Here is a 21,157-nt window from a genome sequence, read left to right as displayed (position 1 = left end):
ACCTTATAGTCGTCATAAAATATTTAATGCATTCTCTTTACAGAAAAACAGATGAGGATGATAGCTATCACCAGTTATCTCCAGTATTTTATTAGAAATTTCTAGTTAGCAAAATAGGACAGAAAAGGAAATAAAAGGTAAATGCACTGAAAACCAAGAATCAAAGGGTCATTACTAGAAGATGATATTTTCTATATGAAAAACTTCAATGAATCTATGGGATATTATTTTAATGCATAAGAAAGTTTAACAAATTTTCCAGATGAAGAGCATCCATATACAAAAGTCTCTTGCATTTTAATACATTAGCAACAATCAGGCTGAAAATGCAGTACAAGCTAACATTTACAAAAAATGAAAATCACAAAATATAGAAGTTGTCCAGACTTTATTTTTTTATATATTTTTTGAAAGATGTTATTTATTTATTTGACAGAGAGAGACATGGCAAAAGAGGGAACACAAGCAGAAATAGGTGAGGGAGAAACAGGCTCCCCATGGAGTGGGGAGCCTGACATGGGGAGCCTGATGTGGGATTCGATCCTAGGACCATGAGATCATGACCTGAGCTGAAGCAGATGCTTAATGACTAAGCCACCAAGGGGCCCCAACAGTTGTCCAAGACTTTAATGCTGAAAAGAAAAAAAATGTTACAGAAAGTCATTAAGGAAGATCCCAATACTGGGACAGGGATACTATGCTAGATGTCAGGAAACTTCAATGTCATGAATATGCCAATTCCTTCCAAATTCATTTCTAAACTCACCAAAATTCCAATCAACATGCCAAGAAGAATTTTCATGGAATTTGATAAGCTGATTCTAATAATCACACAAGAGAACCAAAAGCCAACTACTAGTCAAGATACTCCCAGAGACAGAGAACCAAGCAAGGAGAGTCAATCTGCCAGATATCATAACTCACTATAAATTTATGATAATTAGTCATCTGTCATAGTGGTGCAGAAAGACAACTACTCCAAGGGAATACAATGAAGTACCATAAACTTACCCTCGTCCATATGCGGTCATGATATATGACGAAACCAATGTTTCTGTCCAATGGAAGTGATGGTCTGGTTTTCAATATATGTTGCTCAAGGATTAGATAGATGGAAAACTAGTAATGGGTCTTTTCTGCGCATCATCCATAAAAATCACTCCCACATGGATCTAATGATTTAAATGTGAAAGAAAGACTTTAAACTTCCTAGAGGACACTATAAGAGAATGATCTCAGAAAGGGTAGGAACTTTTAACAAGTTACAAAATGTGCAACCCGTAAGGAGAAGTTTGATGGTTTTGACTACACTGAATTTAAGAAATTTTACTCATTTAAAAGACATCACAAACATATGCCATAAATTTGGAGTAGATATTTTGCAATATAAATGATCAAGGAAGAATGTTTAGTGAATGTGTCCATCATATAAGACAAAAAAATGAGCAAGTGACGCAATCAGGCATTTCACAGAATAGGAAATGTAGTTGACCAATAAACATATGACAAAAGGTTCTTAACCTCATCATTAATTAGGAAAAGGCAAGAGAAATATGTTGAACTAAAAAAAATTAAAAAGTCTGACAATACGAAAGACAGTATTCACTCACAGAAGTGGAAATTGGAGTAACTGCTTTGATAAACAGCTTGGCATTACTTATAAAGTAGAACATGAACCTGCCGTGTGGAATGTCCCAAAATTCTGCATCAAAGTGTATGCACTATAGAAATGGCATATTTATGAATACTAAGAGGCATATAAGGAATGTTCATTGCAACATTGGTTTTAAAATTGCAAGAACAATGGCTAAAATGTCTATCTATTATGAAATTGATAAATAAATTGTGTTTCACTCAGACAACACATAAATAAGCAGTGAAAATAAATACAGCTACAAGCATCAATGTGGATAAGTCTCAACTATACTCTTGAGGGAGAAAAAAACAAGTTGCAGAAGAATATATTCATTTTGGTGTCATTTATTCAACTTTCAAAAGCAAGCAAAACTAGGTAATTTGGAGTTTAAGAACACATGCCTTTGGGTAAAATTATCAAGAAAAGCAATCAAAGGGATTTTTAAAAATTCAAAACATTGGGGACTTCTGGGAGGAATGCAAGGGGAAGAAATCAGGAAAACACCGGGAGTACCAACAATATTAGCAAAATTTTATTTTTCAGTCTGGGGAGTAAGGGCGTGACATTTGTTCTAATTTCACTTTTTAACTTGTTCAGTTGTTTCCTTTTTAATAGTCTTTTACTCATAAATTCTTTATTCAACTAATGTTTATGTTTCATTTTTAAAATTTTTTATTTTTAAAAAAGATTTTATTTATTTATTTGACAGACAGAGATCACAAGTAGGCAGAGAGGCAGGTGGAGAGAGTGGAGGAAGCAGGCTCCCTGCTGAGCAGAGAGCCAGATATGGGGCTCGATCCCAGGACCCTGGGATCACGACCTGAGCCAAGGGCCGAGGCTTTAACCCACTGAGCCACCCAGGTGCCCATCATTTGTTTTATTGTTATTTTTAAAAATTTTCAACTATATTACGTCCCTCCTTTGCACCTATGGCATATTTACTAATAAAAAGTTCGAGAAGAGTTCACGCGGGAATTGGGGGCAAGACACATGTCCTATTCATATACTTAAAATAACAGATAACAATACAGTAATAAAAACAACTAGCATGTATTGTGTACGAGCACCATATCCAATATAATGTGCTCCATGTTTCACGCGCAGTATCTCACTTAATCATCAGAACTGTTGTTCCCATGGCACACATAAGGAACTGGGGCTGTGGGCTTAAAAAGCATGTCTAAGCTCGGGGCGGAACAGGGATCCAAATTTGGCTCTTCTAGGTCCACAGTGTATGATCTTAACTGCGAAGTTGTAGCTGTATACCTTCACTCACAGGATTTGTGGGGACCCGTTCCAGGCAGGGCAGTGACAGACATCACACAGAAAGAGAGATGGGCATTTGATTTAGATGCTCTCAACATCTAGAGAGAGATTGCCCAGAAAACAAATACGTATTAATATATATTCATGCCTTCTAACCTCCACTTAAATACAGCAGCCACTTAATGTATATTTAATAAAAAATGAATAAGTGAAAGGCTATAAAAATGAACATATGACAATGAGAAGTTTCCAAAAATCTAATTAAGTTTCTGTGACAAAATTCGATCTTGAAAGAGTCACAGAATAGTTAAGAACCAGGGGCTTGGACAAGGGTCTTTCCACACCTTTCAAGGCTTTTCTGGTTTTTCTGCCCAAGATCACGGCAGCTCTGTGGCCAAGGATGCTCGCTGGGAGTCAGCAGGGTCCTAGGTGTCCCAAGATGCTCTGGAGTCCCCATCTTGCCCTTCCAAGGGCCAGAGAAGGGATGGCGAGAAGCAAGGAGCCATATGGTTTGTCTTGCTATAACGCGTTTCATTGAATAGATCGTCTCATATGTGATCAGTTAAGAGGGACCTACATGTATAGCTTGGAAGTCATGTGAGTTCATTCTGATTTTCCGAGCACATTAAGGCTTTCATGTGAGCAAGAGTAAGTTTTCCAAGTAATTAAAGAAGACCATGCAACAGAGGGCAAAATCTCTCTCTCTAGCATACGTGACGCCTCGTGTGAGGGCGCCAGTAACTGCTGTGCTTTCCACACGTGAAGCTTCTAGAGAATCTGGGAGGACTTGTCCCCCGTATTAAAGCAGCGGGTTCTGGAAGAAGGCTACCCTCTGAGTCATATTTTTAATTTTGATGAAATCGTGAGTCCAAGAAGATATACCTACTGAGAATTAAGTGTGGTTCGGATGCCTCTGCTGGTGCCAGGTTAACTGAGTTAGGATTTGTACTAGGGTTGAGATTGTTTTCTAAGGTCTCTGGTTAAAAGCAGTTTTGACCGATCCTCAATCCTTCCCGACCCATTCTTCCCAGGAACGCTTTTATTTTTAGCATGCGGTGGTTACGACTGCAAGGCATGAGAGCACAAACGTTTTGGTGAGTGTTTAATTTATAGGTGTCCCAGACTCCAGCCCAAGTTTTCCCATCACTTGTGAGCTCAGGGAGATGTGTTTTGGCTTCCATCCTAGTCCCTGAAAATTCAAAGTATGGTCCCGGATTTCTAACAATTCCCAGGGGCTTTACACTTCGCCCAGCTGTCTTTGGCACTGGTCTGGCTTCCTTGCTTCTAGGGCTATCTCACTCTCTGGTGCCTGGTGTCACAGTGGCACACGTGCTTAGCCAAGGTAGGAGCTCAGACTCCCCCCACCCACCCCACTCCTGCTCATGATAGGTTCATGGGAAGCCATCTTGTGCTGGTGGCCTTGCCGGAGACATGTACATAAGAGAATAAGGTTGGTACACAGTTCACATCTCGAGCACATCACTTTGCTCTCTTAATCACCTTCCCCTCCCTTGGAACAAAAGAGATTTTTTTCTCCCTTATATTCTTCTATGTCATGCACAGTGGCTTATTTTTTTTCTCTGTTGCCAGAGCTCCTGCCAACATTCATGCTTCCAGAGCCCCACCTTTTACCCTAAGAAACTTCCTACGTTCTTCCCTTTAAACAAAACAAAACAAAACAAAACAAAACAAAAAAAAACAAACAAAAAATAACACCCACCATTTCCTCCTTAGGAAAAACTCTGCTACCAGCAATTAAGAGAATACACTGTTGCTCCTACTCTACTTCCAACGACTTTCTCGCCTTCCAGGCATTGCACAAAAGAATCTGATCCCCAATTCTGACTCAGAACAGAGCTCAAGTGATGCGATGCTCCGTTTCATTCCCCGAACTGTCAGCTGTGCGATTTCCCATGCCTTTCCCATTGCTGCTGCAAACCCGAGTCTTGTGTCGAGATGGCAACATTATATGATGGTAGAGCCTCTGCCAGCCTGGTGCCCCAGGGGTTCCAGGAGGCTTGGACTCCCTGTAGATCAGCACTGCACAGATACCAGAAGTGGAAATGAAACTCCATTGATCTAAGTGGCGAGGCATTTATTTCTGCCTTCTCCCCAACAACACAATCCAGCCAAACCTTTCTGAAGATACTCACTTGGCAGCCACAGCTGTACTTTTCTTCTGCATTTCGTGGGTCGCTCCACAGCAAGTCCCTTTATCGTAGACGAGGCTTCCTTGAAGGTTAAGTGTGCGCAAGAACAAACATTTTCTGTTGTTTTTGCACAGGCTTGGTAATGGCATTTCCTACCCCTACTGCTTTTGCCCCTCCCCCCCGAAAGTGTCATTTGCTCATCCAAAAAATATTTATTTCCTGTCTATTAGAAACCTGAAATTGTGTTAGGTCCTGGGAATTTTAAAGAAAACATGATAGATATTCTTGGAGGGGTCTGGTGTCACTTCAGTGTTTGTTGAAGATTTTCAATTTATTGATTGATTCACTCATTATTCAAAATCTATTCATCCATGGATGTGCCGTGCTAAGCAGTCATAATTCAGCAGTAAACAAGACAGACACACTCCCTGAACCTTTGGGATCTTGAAGTCTGGGAGCAGATGTGGATATTGAACACATAACTCTGGGTGTCAAGAGTGCAATAAAGGGGAATCATAATACAAATGACAATAACATAGTTATAGGGTTTTTATTATATGGCAGGGATGGCTCTGTGTGATTTATGTGCTATAACTTAATTAATGCTCACCATGTTACTCCCCCAATGTAATATTTAAAGGGGGCACTGAAGCACCGAGAGGTGAAGTAATTTGCCCAAAGCCACAGCTAGAAAGTGGTAGCTATGGATACAACTCCAGGCATAGGGATTCTAGGACCCATGCTCTTGAAGACTCCATATTTCTGACAAAATCTGATGGTCAAGGGAGACTTCCTGGAGGAGGTGATATTTTGGCTGGGTTGGAATGGAAGATACCAGGGAAGCGCATGTTGAGAAAGAAAGAATAGTAAAGGTAGGAGCTCCTGAGGCACATTTGAGCCTCTGAGGAAAGTCCTAGAGTCCAAGAATCTTATCTGCCTCACCATGCCCAGAAACCTCTACACCCCTGATGTCTGCTTTTTGGGGGAATCCCCTGATGTGCTAAGTAAGAAGGCTCAACCCCTTTCAGTCCTAGTCTTGAGAACTTGAACAGAATCTACTTCTAGAGGAGGGCTCTGGGTCCCCACTTACCTGCGTAAGTAGGCTTACGCAAGGCTCTTCCAGTCCCGGGTCCTGTCTTACAGTGACAGTGTCATTACTGAGGTGACGGACCAAGTCTTCTCTTTGTAAGGGAGGGGTTCCCAAGCCTGTGACTGGAAGGATAGAGAACCTCTTGTTTTTTCCACTCCAGTAGACATTTGATAGTTTTGTGGACCTGTGGGCAAGCGCTTGAGAGTTTAGGATGAGCTGAGGGAGGCGAAAGAGGTCTGCCTTATTTCTTTTTCAAACGGCGAAAACTGCATGTCAAGCCTAAGAAGGAACAGAACAAGACCCTGTCAACCCCTCCCCCTTCCCTCCTTCCTCCTCACTCCTCCCTCCTCCCCCATCCCCTATCAGAATTCCTCAGTCTTCTTCATCAGCCAAGAACCACTCTGGAAACTGCCCGGTTTCCAAGCTCAGGGAAACGAGAACTTGAGCTTCTCCTTTCTCAGACCTTATGCAGCTCGTAGGGCCTGAGCAGTTTTATGGTGTTCCCATGTAGGATAAGATCACCTCTGCGCTGCAACATGTAGGCTCCATTTAATTATTTACTTTCAAAAGCAAACACTCACAGATTTACTCTTACTTTCATTTTGTGGGTATGTTGCAAAGGCAGGTCTTTGCTCCCATCTTAATGGGACACCACTTTTAAATCAGTTTCAGTTTTTTTCTTCTGGGAGATGAGGGAGTTGCCTGAGGATGGCTTTCTCTGGTTTTATAAGCAAATCCCTCATGCAGTGAATCCTCCTCGGTGTTTCTGAGGCTCAGTTCAGGTGGGCTTCCCTGGCTCAGATCAGCAACCATACAGGCTGTTTGGCCCCATCTCCGACCAGAGCCCTGGACCCTGACTTCTATTTGGGACTCAGTTGACTGCAGGGTGGATTGGCATCTCTCTACATCCTCTTTTCTCAGTGCCTCCCAAAGAAGTGGTGCCTTTTCTCTCTCTCTTTTTTTTTTTTCCAAAGGATTTTTACTGCTGATCATTGGTTGGAAAATACCAATGAAAGAGAATGTCACAATTTCACAAACTCCCATGTTTTTCTTCCCAGGGTTTTTCATGACCTTCTTACTGAGATGATGATTCAAGTCTTTTGCGCATATTCTCGAGGAGCAATCACCAATTTTCTTTCCTTTTAGCCTGGACTTTAGAGCAGGGGCCACATTGCCTCCTACATTGCTCTACAAAGGGCCCCTTTCTTCCTTTTTTAAAAATTTTTATTATGTTTAGTTAGCCAGCGTATAGTACATCATCAGGTTTTGATGTGGTGTTCACTGATTCATTAGTTGATTATCATACCCAGTGCTCATCACAATATGTGTCCTCCTTAATACCCATCACCTGGCTAACCCATCCCTTCACCCCCTTCCCCTCTGAAACCCTCAGTTTGTTTCCCAGAGTCCAGAGTCTCTCATGGTTTATCTCCCTCTCTGATTTCTACCCCTTCTGTTTTCCCTCCCTTCTCCTAAGCTCTGTGCTATTCCTTATGCTCCACATATTAGTGAAACCATGTGATAATTAATTGTCTTTCTCTCCTTGACTTATTTCACTTAGCATAATCCCCTCCAGTTCCATCCATGTCAATTCATTGTTTCTGATGGCTGAGTAATATTTCATTGTATTTATGAATCCCATCTTCCTTATCCATTCATCCCTTAAAGGGCATCTTGGCTCCTTCCACAGTTTGGCTATTGTGGACATTGCTGCTATGAACATAGGGGTGCATGTGACCTTTCTTTTCACTACATCTGTATCTTTGGGGTAAATACTTAGTAGTGCAATGCTGGGTTGTAACAACTTGAGGAGCCTCTGTATCATTTTCCAGAGTGGCTGTACCAGCTTACATTCCCACCAACAGTGTAAGAGGGCTTCCCTTTCTTCACATCCTCACCAACGTTTGTTGTTTCCTGCCTTGTTTATTTTTGCTGTTCTAACTGGTGTAAGGTGGTATCTCATTGTGGTTTTGAGTTGTATTTCCCTGACAGCTAGTGATGTTGAACATTTTTTAATGTATTTGTTTGTCTTCTTTGGAGAAGTGTCTGTTCATGTCTTTTGCCCATTTTTTGACTGGATTATTTGTTTTTTGGCTGGTGTTGAGAAGTTCTTTATAGATCTTGGATACCAGGACTTTATCTGTAATACCATTTGCAAATATCTTCTCCCATTCCACGGGTTGCCTCTAAGTTTTGTTGACTGTTTCCAAAGGGCCCCTTTCTAAAACTTCAGCCTCAAGAGTCAGCTCAGGGAAAAACACAGGATTTCCTTCATCTAAACTGGATACTTTAGGTCTATGTCAACTTTCAGACTAGGAATTCCCACATCTCTGAGAGTTGTCACCCTTCCATACCCAGGCTTCTCATATCTCTTCCATGGTCAAGTGTATTTTAATCCTCCTCTTGACTAGCATATCCCATTCAGAGTACACACACACACACACACACACACACACAGTTTGCCTATTTGTTGCCAACTCAGAGAGTTAAAATAACTAGTGATCATAGCATTCAAGAAAAGATATGAGGCAACCAAATGAGATTTCTTTTCAGAAGCTCTCAACATCAAGGTTGTGCGTCTGTAGGTCAGCATCCACCCAATTAGAAGGAAAGCGAGAGTCTTCCTTCTTCCTGCCATGACATCCCCTCCATGCCAAGTGCATTATCTGACCCTTTGTAGGTCCTCAATAAATATTTGTTAAATGAACAAGTAACAGTTGAAAATCACTCAAGGAACTGATAGATTAGGAATATAGATTTTCATGAATTCTAGCATCAAACATGTATCCATCTCTCTGATTAGTTTTTAAGTTCCTATGGTCAGGAGCTCCGTCTTTCCAGCAACGGTAATGACAGCTTGTGCTACATAGCACTGCTCATTATAAATCACTTTCTCTTTTACTGCTCACCACAACCCAAGGCATTATTGTTATTTACACATCAGAAATCTAAGGCCCCAAAAGGGGAAATAATTTATGCAGTTCCTAAAGCCTGTAATCTGGAGAGTGAATTTGAACCCCCCCGTTTACCAACATGCGGCACAGGGCTCTTTCCTTTATGCCTTGCCCTGCCCACCCTCTTTACCTTGAGTTGAATTTGTGGTTTTATGCAGTAGGAGAAGGTACAGACCCAAGCTGGCCTCTATTCAGATCTGGTCTTGACGTACTAATGACTAAGGATGGCAGACTGGGGGGAAGGGGGAAGCATTGGGCAGGACTCATGTCCTGCCAGAGACATTGCCACTGTTTTCCCATGGCTGCTTATTAGGTTGCTGTCTGGATTGCCAGATTGAATCAAGTGTCTCTTTCAAAGCCTACCATCATAAAGTTTATTTCCTCAGGTGATCTTCTTATCATTTTCCCCCTTGTTAACATATTTGAGAATAATCAGAGATGCAGTATCAGGTCAGGTTTCAAGGACAATTGATTTATTGACTTTGACTTTGGACAAAATGTCAAGAGGAGGAGGCTGATTCCTGAGGTTACTGCCTTTATTGGAAGTTATGGCCTTCCCTGGGGCCTGAGCTTCATTCATTCATTCAACGGATATTTGTTCTATATGAGATATGCCTCTTGTTTTTAATTTTGTACACTTGAACATAGGCATGAATGGAGACTCCACATTATTGTTGACCAACATCATCAATGTACTCATCATATAATTATTAGTCCCTTCTATGCACAAGGCTGTACGTGAACACTATAGGATATGGCATCCAAATTTAATGGCTACTGGGTTTAGGGGGATGGGTTTTTTCAACGTCCCTTTTTACATAACTACTTTGCAAAATTATCTGTTGTTTCCACATTGATGGCTGGGATCAGGGAACGGTGTGTTGGTAAGGGGTTCCTTCTGATCAAAAGCCAGAGGTTCTCCTAAACCTTAAAGGTCAGACAAAGTTTATTCACTGAGAGTTTCCTGGGGTTTTCCCCATAGCACATGTCTTATAAGCAGGGATCTTGGGGATTCTGCTGAAGTATGGCTCTTGAGCTGTTCTGTTCTAGTTTTGGTGTCTGAGTGACCTCTCTACTGTTGTACCCCGTCAGTGAATTTTACCCCACTTATGTCTACAAATACAAGAGCGTTATAAGGTGGAAAACTTCTTCTTCTTCTTTTTTTTTTTAGATTTTATTTATTTATTTAAAGACAGAGATCACAAGTAGGCAGAGAGGCAGGCAGAAAGAGAGAGAGGAAGGGAAGCAGGCTCCCCGCTGAGCAGAGAGCCCAATGTGGGACTCGATCCCAGGAACCTGAGCCAAAGGCAGAGGCTTTAACCCACTGAGCCACCCAGGTGCCCCAAGGTGGAAAACTTCTTAATATCTTAGCAGTTAAAGCTTCTCTTGTCCACCCTGTGAATGCCCCCACCAAGAAGCACATTAGAGTAACTGTGTATGGCAGGTAAAGTGCTTTCTAAGGAAAATGGTTTGAATTCAGGAAACTTATTAGAGAGCACATTAACCAGAAGTGTTTCAAAATGATGGGAAATTGCCACACCTCAATATCCTGGATTTTCCCAGCTCTCATACTATCTTAATGTGAGAGGGAAAAAGAATAGTTCATTCTATTCTACAGAAGTCTTTCCTCAGGAAGTCTAAAGAGAACGAATTTTGTGGGCTGTGTTCACAGAAAAGGAACTCTCTTCTTGTCCAGTGTGCATGGTTTCAGTTCTTACAGAGTTTATAGTCTGGCAGGGGATTCAGAGAGGTACACAGACAAGTTTCATATTAGATAATGGGACAGGAGTTGGGTGCCATAGGAACACATTTTAGGAACAGTTTACATGGCCTCAGATGATTGGCAGAAAGCTTCCAGTAGGAAGTTTCATTTATTGCTGAAGGATGATCAGTAACAAATCACAAGAAGTAGAGAAGGGGAAGGTAGTGAAAAAAAGGAGCCTGAGGCGAGGGAAATGGCATGTGCAAAGGCCTGGAGGTATAAATAAACATGCTGGAGGCAGGGAATGCAAGCAGTTCCATAAGTCTGGATTATAAGATAGGGTTGAAATGAAGCAGGCAGGAGGCTGGAGGGAGGAGATGTGGTTTAGGGTGAGGAAGGCTAGCTAGAGATTAAACCAGTGAGATGAGTATGGCCCCATATCACACAAGGCCTTACAACCCAGGTCCTTTTCCCACATTGACTTGGCTTGCCATGTGACTTCCTTTGTTCGGGCCAATGGAATGGTAGCAAAGGCGTGAAAGTCACTTCACATTAGAGCTTATTCTTCTTGCTGCTTTGGGAGTAACCCACCCTATGAAGGCATTCAGATTAACTAACTAGATGGAGGGAGACATGTGGCTCAATTGCTCCCATCACACCAGCTAATTCTGAGGCATCCAGGGCCAGCCAGCCCTGGACTGATTCACTGAGGATCAGAACACAAACGCAAGAATGAACCCAGCTGACACCATGTGGAGCAGAAATAAGCCATCCCAGCTGAGCCCTGTCCAAATTGTCAACCTGCAGAATGACCAAATCAATGGTAGTCATCTTAAGCCAGTAGTTTTTGGGGTGGTTTGTAATGCAGTAATAGAAAATAATATGACCTCCATCTCTATCAAGTTCCTAAGGAAGCAGAACATGTAAGAACCAATAGAAGGATATGTCAGAGTTCTACTTTATCATTTGCAGACCCAGCGTCCAACAACCCCAATGTATAAGGTCTATGTTAAAAGTTGTATTGAGCTTTTGGTCCTGGAGGTCCAAGAGAGACTCCTATTTTCTCCTGAAGCAAAACTTTAGGAAGAGAATGCTTTTGGTTGTCTGTGGGGGAAAAGAGAAATCCTGAGAAGGACTGATTCAGTGCAGAGTGGAAGTGGAGATGCAGAAGAGGGCAAGGCTCCTGGGTATCCTGACGACTAGAGAATGGTGCAAAACCAAGGTGTTGTGTCCTAGCCAATCATATGGGCAGCTCTCTCTCCTCAGGGGGACAGAATCAGAGGGAGGAAGGGGTGACAAGTGATGATAACAAGAGGGAAACGTTGCATCCTTCGTTCAGAAGACACTGGGTAAGAGCCTATAATGGCCTCTATTCTTCAAGAGCTCCTACTAGCCAGAAAGACGTGAACACATGGGTCAGTCGGGGGTCAGTCAGAACTCAGAAGTGACTTGAGATTTCAGGCAAGAGAATGAGATCCAAGGAATTTGTGAGACAGACGTTGGGGAGCTGAAAAAGCCAAAAGGGGGAATTCAAGTTCTACAGAGATTGTGACTATGGGGGAAGAGCCACCACTGCAGCATCAAGGGGAAAATGGGAGAGGGTGGGGTCACCAGGACCACACGAGCTGGAAGTGGGCTGGAAGGAACCCAGACTTTGCCTCTGTGGTGGTATCTCTGAAATTTGGAGGTCCCCATGGAGATGGGGTGCAGAGGTATGGATGGTCCGAGGGGAGGGCATTGACTAGCTGCCAAGGACATCCCTGAGAGGTGCGATGAGGCTGACCCCGAGAGTATGTAAAAAGGCTGGAAAGTGACACCCATGCTGTGCCCAGTGAAAGACACTTTCTGAGGCAGAGCTGGCAGAAACTGCAAGCAAATGGACAGGAGCAAGTCCCTTCCCTCCAATTCCCTCCCCATGCTGGATCCCTGCAATGCCTCGGACTGGCAGAATCTAATCAGAAGCCCTGGCTAAGGGACATGTGGTTTGCAGAGCCCCTGCCTGCTTCAGCATCAGAAGCAGAGTGAAGGGTGGCTTTGGTGCTGAGATGCAGTGACTTCATCCCTGGTTCATAGACTGCGAGATGTGTGGAAGCGTCCTCTGGGCCGGTCTCCTAGATCTGATGATTCCCAGAGTCTATTGTTAAGGTCTACAACAGGCAGACTCCTTAGAGATGGCTTTCTAGAAATGGTGCTCATGAGACTTGAGTTTGGATAGTATGAGAAATGCATTCAGGTGGTATGCAGCCGTGGAATTATATAACTTTGAGCAATATCCTGAGATCCTTGTTTTTGTTTTTTGTTTTGTTTTGTTTTGTTTCCTTCAATTTCCCTGTTTCTGATTAAGGCAAGCAAAGTCCCAGGGTCGTGTCAGCAAATCTTTAGCAGGATTCTAACCCTTGCTGTAATACATTTTAACAAAGACAGAGGAAGCCTCAGGCTCAGAATCCTTAGCAGGCAGCACTTAAGAGTTTAATAACATTTTGTCTGAGCAGTATTTATTCCCTATGCCTACCTTCTGGTTTTTTATTTACTAAGAGGTTCCTGTTTAAGTAAATTTATTTGAGGAAAATTTAAGTAGATTTAAAACTATATTGTGAGCTAAAAAAAAGAGGTATATAGGTAGAGGAAAAAAGAGAAAAAAACCTTGAAAGTGGTGTGGAAATTTCCCAGGTTTAGGGAAAACCATGCCCCACTCCCAGGCAATGGAGAGACAGCCTTTGACTGCAGATTAAGCTTTGATACAGTTAGAGTGAAGAGTGGTGAATTTTGCATATTACAAAAGGGGGATGTTTGGCTAGTAATTTTGAGCAGTGGGCTTCTTGCCCTACTTGGGCATGTGGGCATCGGGGCTGTGGAGGGAAGGATGCCTGGACTGACCCCTGGAGGCCATGTTGCCATTTCGCAACACCCCTCCGCAAAAGCAAAAGGTTTGGGGCAGATGGGCACAACTTCTTAGAAACCAGACATAGAGATTTGACTTCCACACCCTGATTTCACATGTTCTCCCAGTGGAGACTTGGTTTTCTTAGAACCAATCCTTTAGTGAAATAATAATCACTTTCCTTTCTGTTTTCTCATGTCCTATGAGAATTATCCCATTGGAACATAACCCCATGAAGCCCAGGACGTTGTGTGAGTACACGAATGAGTCAACAACAAAAGAGCTTAAGGGTTTTCAAACTTGAAAACAGAGTATGGGGTTGCTCTAGATGTTGTGGGGCAGTGTCCAGACTGGTTTCTTGGGAACCCCTCATTGGCAGAACCATAGTGACTCAAGAAACATGTCCTTTTACTTTAAATTTTATTTTATTTTTTCAGTGTTCCAAGATTCATTGTTTATGCACCACACCCAGTGCTCCGTGCAATACGTTCCCTCCAGAAACACATTCTTTAAAAGAGCTTTTGGGGATAGGGAGAGAACAGTTTTAGGTTCATAGCAAATTGAGAGGAAGGTAGAGCTTTCCCCAATGCCCCCTGCCCCCACACCTGTGTAGCCCCCACCCCCACATCACCATCCCCAACCAGAGTGATAAATTTGTTACAACTGGTGAACCTACACTGACACGTCATAATCGCCCCAAATCCATAGTTGACCTTGGGGTTCACTCTTGGTGCTGTACATACTGTGGATTTGACAAATGTGTGGGGACATGTATCCATCACTATAGTATCATGCAGAGTATTTTTACTGCCCTAAACATCCTCTGTGCTTTCCCTACTCTTTTCTCCCCTACCCCCACCCAAATCAACCCCTGCAAACACTCCTTTTTTTAGTGTTTCCATAGGTTGCCCTTCTCAGAACATCACATAGTTGGAATAACACAGAAGGTAGCATTTTCAGATTGGCTTCTTTCACTTAGTAACCTGCATTGAAGTTCCCTTTATGTCTCTTCATGGCTTGATAGTTCATTTCCTTTTATCACTGATTATCACTAATATTTCACAGTCTGGGTGGACCAGTTTATTTACCCATTCACCTACTGAAGGACATCTCGGTTGCTTCCAAGTGTTGGCAATTATGAATAAAGCTTCTATAAACATCCCTGTGAAGATTTTTGTGTGGACATAAGTTTTCTGCTCCTTTGGTAAATACCAAGGAGTGTAATTGCTGGATTGTATGGTAAAAATATGTTTAGTTTTATAAGAAACTGTCAAATTGTCTTCCAAAGTGGCTGTACCATTTTTGCAAGGAAACACATTTTGAAAATCGGATTCCAATTATTCTTCTAACAGCTCTACAAGGTGTTTAAAAGCTTACTCCTATCTTAGAAATGAAGAAATGGGAAGTCCAGGGCACTCTGTGATGAGCCCAAGGACAGAGCTGCGAGGGGCAAGGATGGGGGCTGCTGCATAGGATTTCATCATGAAGTTTTGCTTTGTCTTTAACTACAAGAGCCAACAGCAACCCCCAAGACTCTTTGAATTATTCTCCCTCTAATAAGTATCGAAACAGCAACCCCCAAGACTCTTTGAATTATTCTCCCTCTAATAAGTATCGAAATTAGTTCAAGTCAATTCACAGAGAACAAGAAATCAAACTTTTTTTTGGAGTTGGAGTCATGTAAATGAGTAACTTTTTTTTTTTTTTTTTTTTTTGACGGGGAGGATGGGGGAAAGGACAGAGGAAGAGGGACAGAGAGAATCTTAAGCAGGTTCCATGCCCAGCATGGAGTCTAAGGTGGGGCTTCATCTCAAAACCCTGAGATCATGACATGAGCTGAAATTACGAGTCAGACACCTAACTGACTGAGCCACCCAGGCGCCTCAATGAGCAACCATTTGTTGAATGCTTTACTCCTGTTCATTTTTTTAGTTGACCGCTGGGACACTGTGTAATCTCCATTTTTACACACTAAGGCAATTAATTCGATCATGTCTCAAGGAGGTAGATGCTCTTGAGGTTAAATAATATCATTAGAACTTCCTTCTCATAATCAAGTCATACTTGAGAACCTTCATTTCCTGGGTCATAGGGGCATCTCACTATGAACTCCTGTGATGCTTTTAGAAGCATCTAGTTTCTCCAGTAGAGAATTTTAAAAATTAACAATGACTTTTAAAAAATCTTGAAGTCTTTGAATTTAAATGACATTCCATCCAACTTCCTATTTCCTGATCTTTTAAAATGGCCATAAAAGCAAATTACTGAGTGTACGGCTGAATGTTGTCAGCAATGGCAGGAGACAGCAGGAGCTGAAGGATTGTGCATTCTGTGAAGCAGTCTGTTGCATTGCCAGGAAACTCCTTATTAGAAAGGTCTTCCTAATATGGGATGAAAATATGTCTGCTTATAAACTCTACCCAGAAAATGAGATATTCAGAGTGTTATGGAAAAGGAATGGGGTGTCTGGGTTTCTCAGTGGGCTAAATGTCCGACTCTTGGTTTCGGCTCAGGTCATGATCTCAGGCTTGTGAGATGGAGCCCCATGCATGTCGGTCTCCAGACTCAGCTCAGAGTCTCCTTGAGATTCTCCTTCCCTTCCCCTCTGTCCCTTCCCCCAATTTGCACTCACTCTCTCTCTCTCTCCCTAAAACAAACAAACAAACAAATAAAATCTTAAAAAAAAAGAATAAGGATCTAACATTTTGGGGTACCTACTATTTCTTATTCGGGTCATGATTTTACATTCAGTCTCTCTTCTATGAGACAATGATCATCATTCCCATTTTGTAGATGGAGAAATCAAGGCTAGGCCAACTTGAACAACCTTTCACTTTCATAAATAAAAGATCTAATTGGTATTAGAATATCACTTCTGCAGGATCTAAACCTGTATTATTCCAATTGCCTCACTTCTGAGAGTTTCCAAAGCTCTCAGAAATATTGTAATAGATATATTCTCAACATTCTTTCCTTTCCATGCTATTCATAGTCCTATAAAACCAGTTCTCAGTAGTGGGAGTTGGGGGAACAGAGAGTTACACCATTTCCCTCTTTCACTTGGAAATTGGTTTTCAGAATCCCCCAGAGGCCTGCACAGTTTGAAGGAAGCATACCCTGAAAACATTGGCAACTCCCCAATCCTCTTGCCATCCCATGTATATTTTCATTCAGAATCACTGTTCATCTCAACTGCATTTTACCAGTGACAAACCGGCTGCCCCAGTGGTTACATTTCAGAAGAAATGTTGGTAAATGAATGTTTACTTAACATGGATCTACAGAGGGAAGAAGATTGAATGTCTCTTGAAAGGCAGCTAGGTTAAATTCAAAGTCACCTTTTAACAGGCACTTCTTCAGGGCAGATAGACACACGTTTGGGGAACTTTAAAAGAAACTTGCTGGAATCCAAAGGCTGTAGCCAAGATGAGTTATCACAGTTAGTGCATTCTTCAGCATCATTTATCTGCATGAAAGGGATTTGGAATGGATGTGCCCATGACTTGAGTTTAGGGTCACTGTGGAAGAAGACATTTTTCACAATTTTAAAATCAGTGTAGGCAAATTAATGCCTGGATAAATCATAACTAACCTATTTACTGGACTTTAAAGACACATTCAAAGTCAGCTCTCATTTCAGTTTTTCTTTTTTTTCAGAGAGAAAGAGAGCTTGTGAGTTGGGGGTGTGGAGGGGTAGAGGGAGAGGGAGAGGGAGAGGGAGAGGGAGAGGGAGAGGGAGAGAACCTTAAGTAGACTCCACATCCAGCATGGAGCCCAATATGGGGCTTGAGCTCATGACCCTGAGATCCCAACCTGAGCCAAAATCAAGAGTTGGATACTCAACTGACTGTGCCAGCCAGGCGCCCCTCATTTCAGTTTTTCATCTCTGATAACTTTATTTGACAAAAATTCTCTGTGTGTTCTTCCTTGTTGGGTTGTAGATGGATAGATTCATTTGACTGATGTTTTTGGAAGAAGGCTGAAGTTTACTTGCTCAATTCTAATTCAGGACATGGGAAAGAATCAGTATTGGCTTATTTCTAATGGAAGGAACAGAAAATTATTGTCTTTCTTATGTGATGGGATTATTTACAAACATGGTGTTAAACTTTCACAATAACCCTTTGAGTGCATATTATTGCTTTTATATTATAAATGACAAAATTGAGGCTAAAGGGGTTTAGTTCCTTATCAGAGACTAAATGGACATGGAGGGCCAGAACTAGGATTTGAGTCTCCTCTATTAACACTAGACAAAATCTCCCAGAGTCTAGAGAAGTCCCTTGGGTATAGAATAGAACTTCAAAGCTGTAATTTAGTTGTTGAGATATAACAACAATTGACATCACATAGCTTTTCCTTTGAACCAGGTCAAGTTCTGTTATGTACACCTTATATGTAATGTACTAACTCATGTAATCCAGCAATACCTTAGGTAGCTATTTACATCATTCCCCATTTTACAGTTGAGGAAACAGGCATACAATGCTTATGCCCACATTTTTGGTCCCACAACTAGTCAGCAGAGAAGAAAAGAGTCACATTAATGTAGTCTGGCTCCATACTTTTAACTGCTAAGCTATATTGGATTTGGGTGAGAAAAAGGATTTTGTTAATGGCAACAGGTTATTGCATGGAGCCTAGAATATGTCCTTCCTTCATGGAGGAGGAGTGGGGTACTCTGACAGATGATGATGACAGGTCAGCTGAGTAATGAACTGGTAAGATGAGTTGTATGATCTTGAAGAATGTTACCAAAATATACTTGTTCTGAAATCAGAATCAGCAAACAATTTCCTGGGAGAATTTGATTTCCCATGTGACCTCCCTAAAGGCAGAGACTGGCTCTTGGGGGTCCCTCTGCATCACTACCCTCTGCCTATAGGCTGAGTCCAAGCTCCTCATTTTCATGGTCCTCCCTGATGTGACTTCTCCCTTTCCTTTTCTTCTCCAGCTTCCATCACTTGCGTCCTGCCCTCCATTGTTGCTAAACTTGTGTCTCAAATGGGTAGTTCCTGGAATTAGTGGGCCATTTCATGCCACTGTAGCTTTATGAGCACTCTTCCCTCTGTCTGGAGTGCTCTTTCTCGCCATCTCCATATGACAGACTCCTACTTACCCTTCACAACTCAGCTCACGCAGCTGCTACTCTCAAATCTCTCCTGATTTCCTCCAAGCTGGGTGAATGCCCCTCTCTTCAGTGGCACTGAGGTCCCCAGACTTGGATTTTCATGTTCATCTCTAGCTTCATGTGCATTTACTATGCCTGTCTTGAGAACAGACTGCCAGCTCCTAAAGGCAAGAGCTCATTTTTGTTCATCTTCATATTCACAATATCTGGCACATAATGCAACTAGGCAATGAATGAATGATTGAAAAATAAATTTAACCTGTTGTATCATCAATAAACAGGATATTTGTTGGAAACATAGGGTGCCTACGTTACCTATCAGGTCTCTTGTAAATTTGGGAGGTGTTAATCTATCCCCTTGAATTATATCACTTCTAGATATTGAGACAAATATGAGGAACCAAATTTACAAAACTAGAGATTAAACTAGGAAAAAAAGATTCAACAAGGTATTGCTGTGTTCTAAGGGTGCAGGCCAGACTCCTAGTGTGATACTTCTTCTCTAAACAAAAAGAGAATCTTCCCAGAAGGACAATATACTACCAAATGATACACTATACTACTATACTAACAATATACTAACAATATTACTATTTGTCATTGTCCTAAATTGTCGGTCTTGAATGCTTTTATGGAAGAGGATTATTGCCAGTAAACAGATTTAGGTGAAGAGCACTTATTGAACACCTGAGCTAAGTGCCGAAGTCTCCTCTTATATATTCTCATGGATATCAACCTAATCTGATTCAATTTCATTTGCCTTGATTTTTGCAACAATCCTAGGAGATTTGGTCAATTATTTCCAATTCAGCGAAGGGAAATCTGAGGCTCAGAATAGTAAAAGATTTATTTAACAGGGTGTAAGAAGTAAGAAAAAGAGCTGGTGTTTGAGTCCAGATATTCTGACTCCAAGCCCAGTGCTCTTTCTACCTTCTTAGAAGAAAAGTATTTGAGGCAAAAGGATTGACTTTGCTAATTCAATTTGGTTAGGATGAAGTGGTCTCTCATCTCAGGGTGTGTTGTTTATTGGCTGATAAGACAAAATTTGAGTTGGGTGTAGTAAACACCCATGTGCTCTGACCGAATCATTCAGATCTCTCTCCCATCTTTCTTGCTCTTGCCAGCAGACCTCCAGAAGGAGCTGTCTACATCAGCAGCCCCTACCCCTTCAACCCCCACTCATTGCTCAGTGTCCTGGCATTTGGGTTTTATCTCCACCACTGTTGGAGAAGAGCATTATTTCCCCCCCACCTCATTTTTGTTCTGAAGAATGGCAACTTTTCCTTCCCTCTCCAAAAGGGAGCTTGGTGGAAAAGGCAGCTTCACTGTTCCCTCCACCCCTCTATAGATGGATAGATTCACTTGGCTGATGATATTGGAAGAAGGCTGAGGTTTACTTGCCCAAAGATCCTCTCCCTTTTTTCAGGCTTATCTGTGCATCCTTATACAATGAGCTTACTTGGGAGCATTCTACCCTGCAGCCAAAAGAACTAAACTGGGGAGAAGAAGGTCAGCACAAGGGAGAGGGAGAAGTAGCAAGCCCCCTGGACCATATATCGCAGCTACATTTTGCTTTCTATCTGATTTTTGTCTCAATTTCTCAGTTGATTCCGTGCATAGTCAGGGAAGGTAGGGATGCTACTGATTGGCTCTCCCAAACTGGTCACACTCTATTGCAATTACTCTCCTCATCTGCGGCTTCCTAATGTCCATGTCCAAAGACTCTATCTCAGTTACATTTGGCAGTAGTGATCACTTCCTTCTGTCTTGAAACTTCTCTTTTCATGTTTTTCCTTTCCTGGTCATTCTTTTCTTATCATCTCTTTTCTGCTCTACTGCCTCCTTCTTCGCGTCAGCTCGGATTCTCGGTGTTCACAGCTAGTCCCTCTTATCAGTCTTTGAATTATCCTTGAGTGGTTGCACATGCCTCTGGGGGTTTTAACTCCCACCTCTTGTCCGATGACACACCCTTTAGGTTTTTCCCAACATAAACACTTGTGGATGCAGCTACTTAATGGATGTCTTCATTTAGATGTTCCATGAATGTCACAATTTCAAACATGTCCTAAACCAAACTGACTCTTGTCCTCATTAAACCTGCTCCACCCACTTCTACAAACTCCTTTAATGGTACCATAAGTCTCTGTGGAGTTGGCAGCCTAGGAGTTATTCTTTTTTTTTTTCCAATTTATTTATTTTCAGAAAAACAGAATTCATTAGTTTTTCACCACACCCAGTGCTCCATGCAAGCCGTGCCCTCTATAATACCCACCACCTGGTACCCCAACCTCCCACCCCCCCGCCACTTCAAACCCCTCAGACTGTTTTTCAGAGTCCATAGTCTCTC

This window comes from Neovison vison, chromosome 12, assembly GCF_020171115.1.
Source record: "Neovison vison isolate M4711 chromosome 12, ASM_NN_V1, whole genome shotgun sequence".
Classification (NCBI taxonomy): domain Eukaryota; kingdom Metazoa; phylum Chordata; class Mammalia; order Carnivora; family Mustelidae; genus Neogale; species Neogale vison.
Note: the sequence above shows the minus strand (reverse complement) of the source record.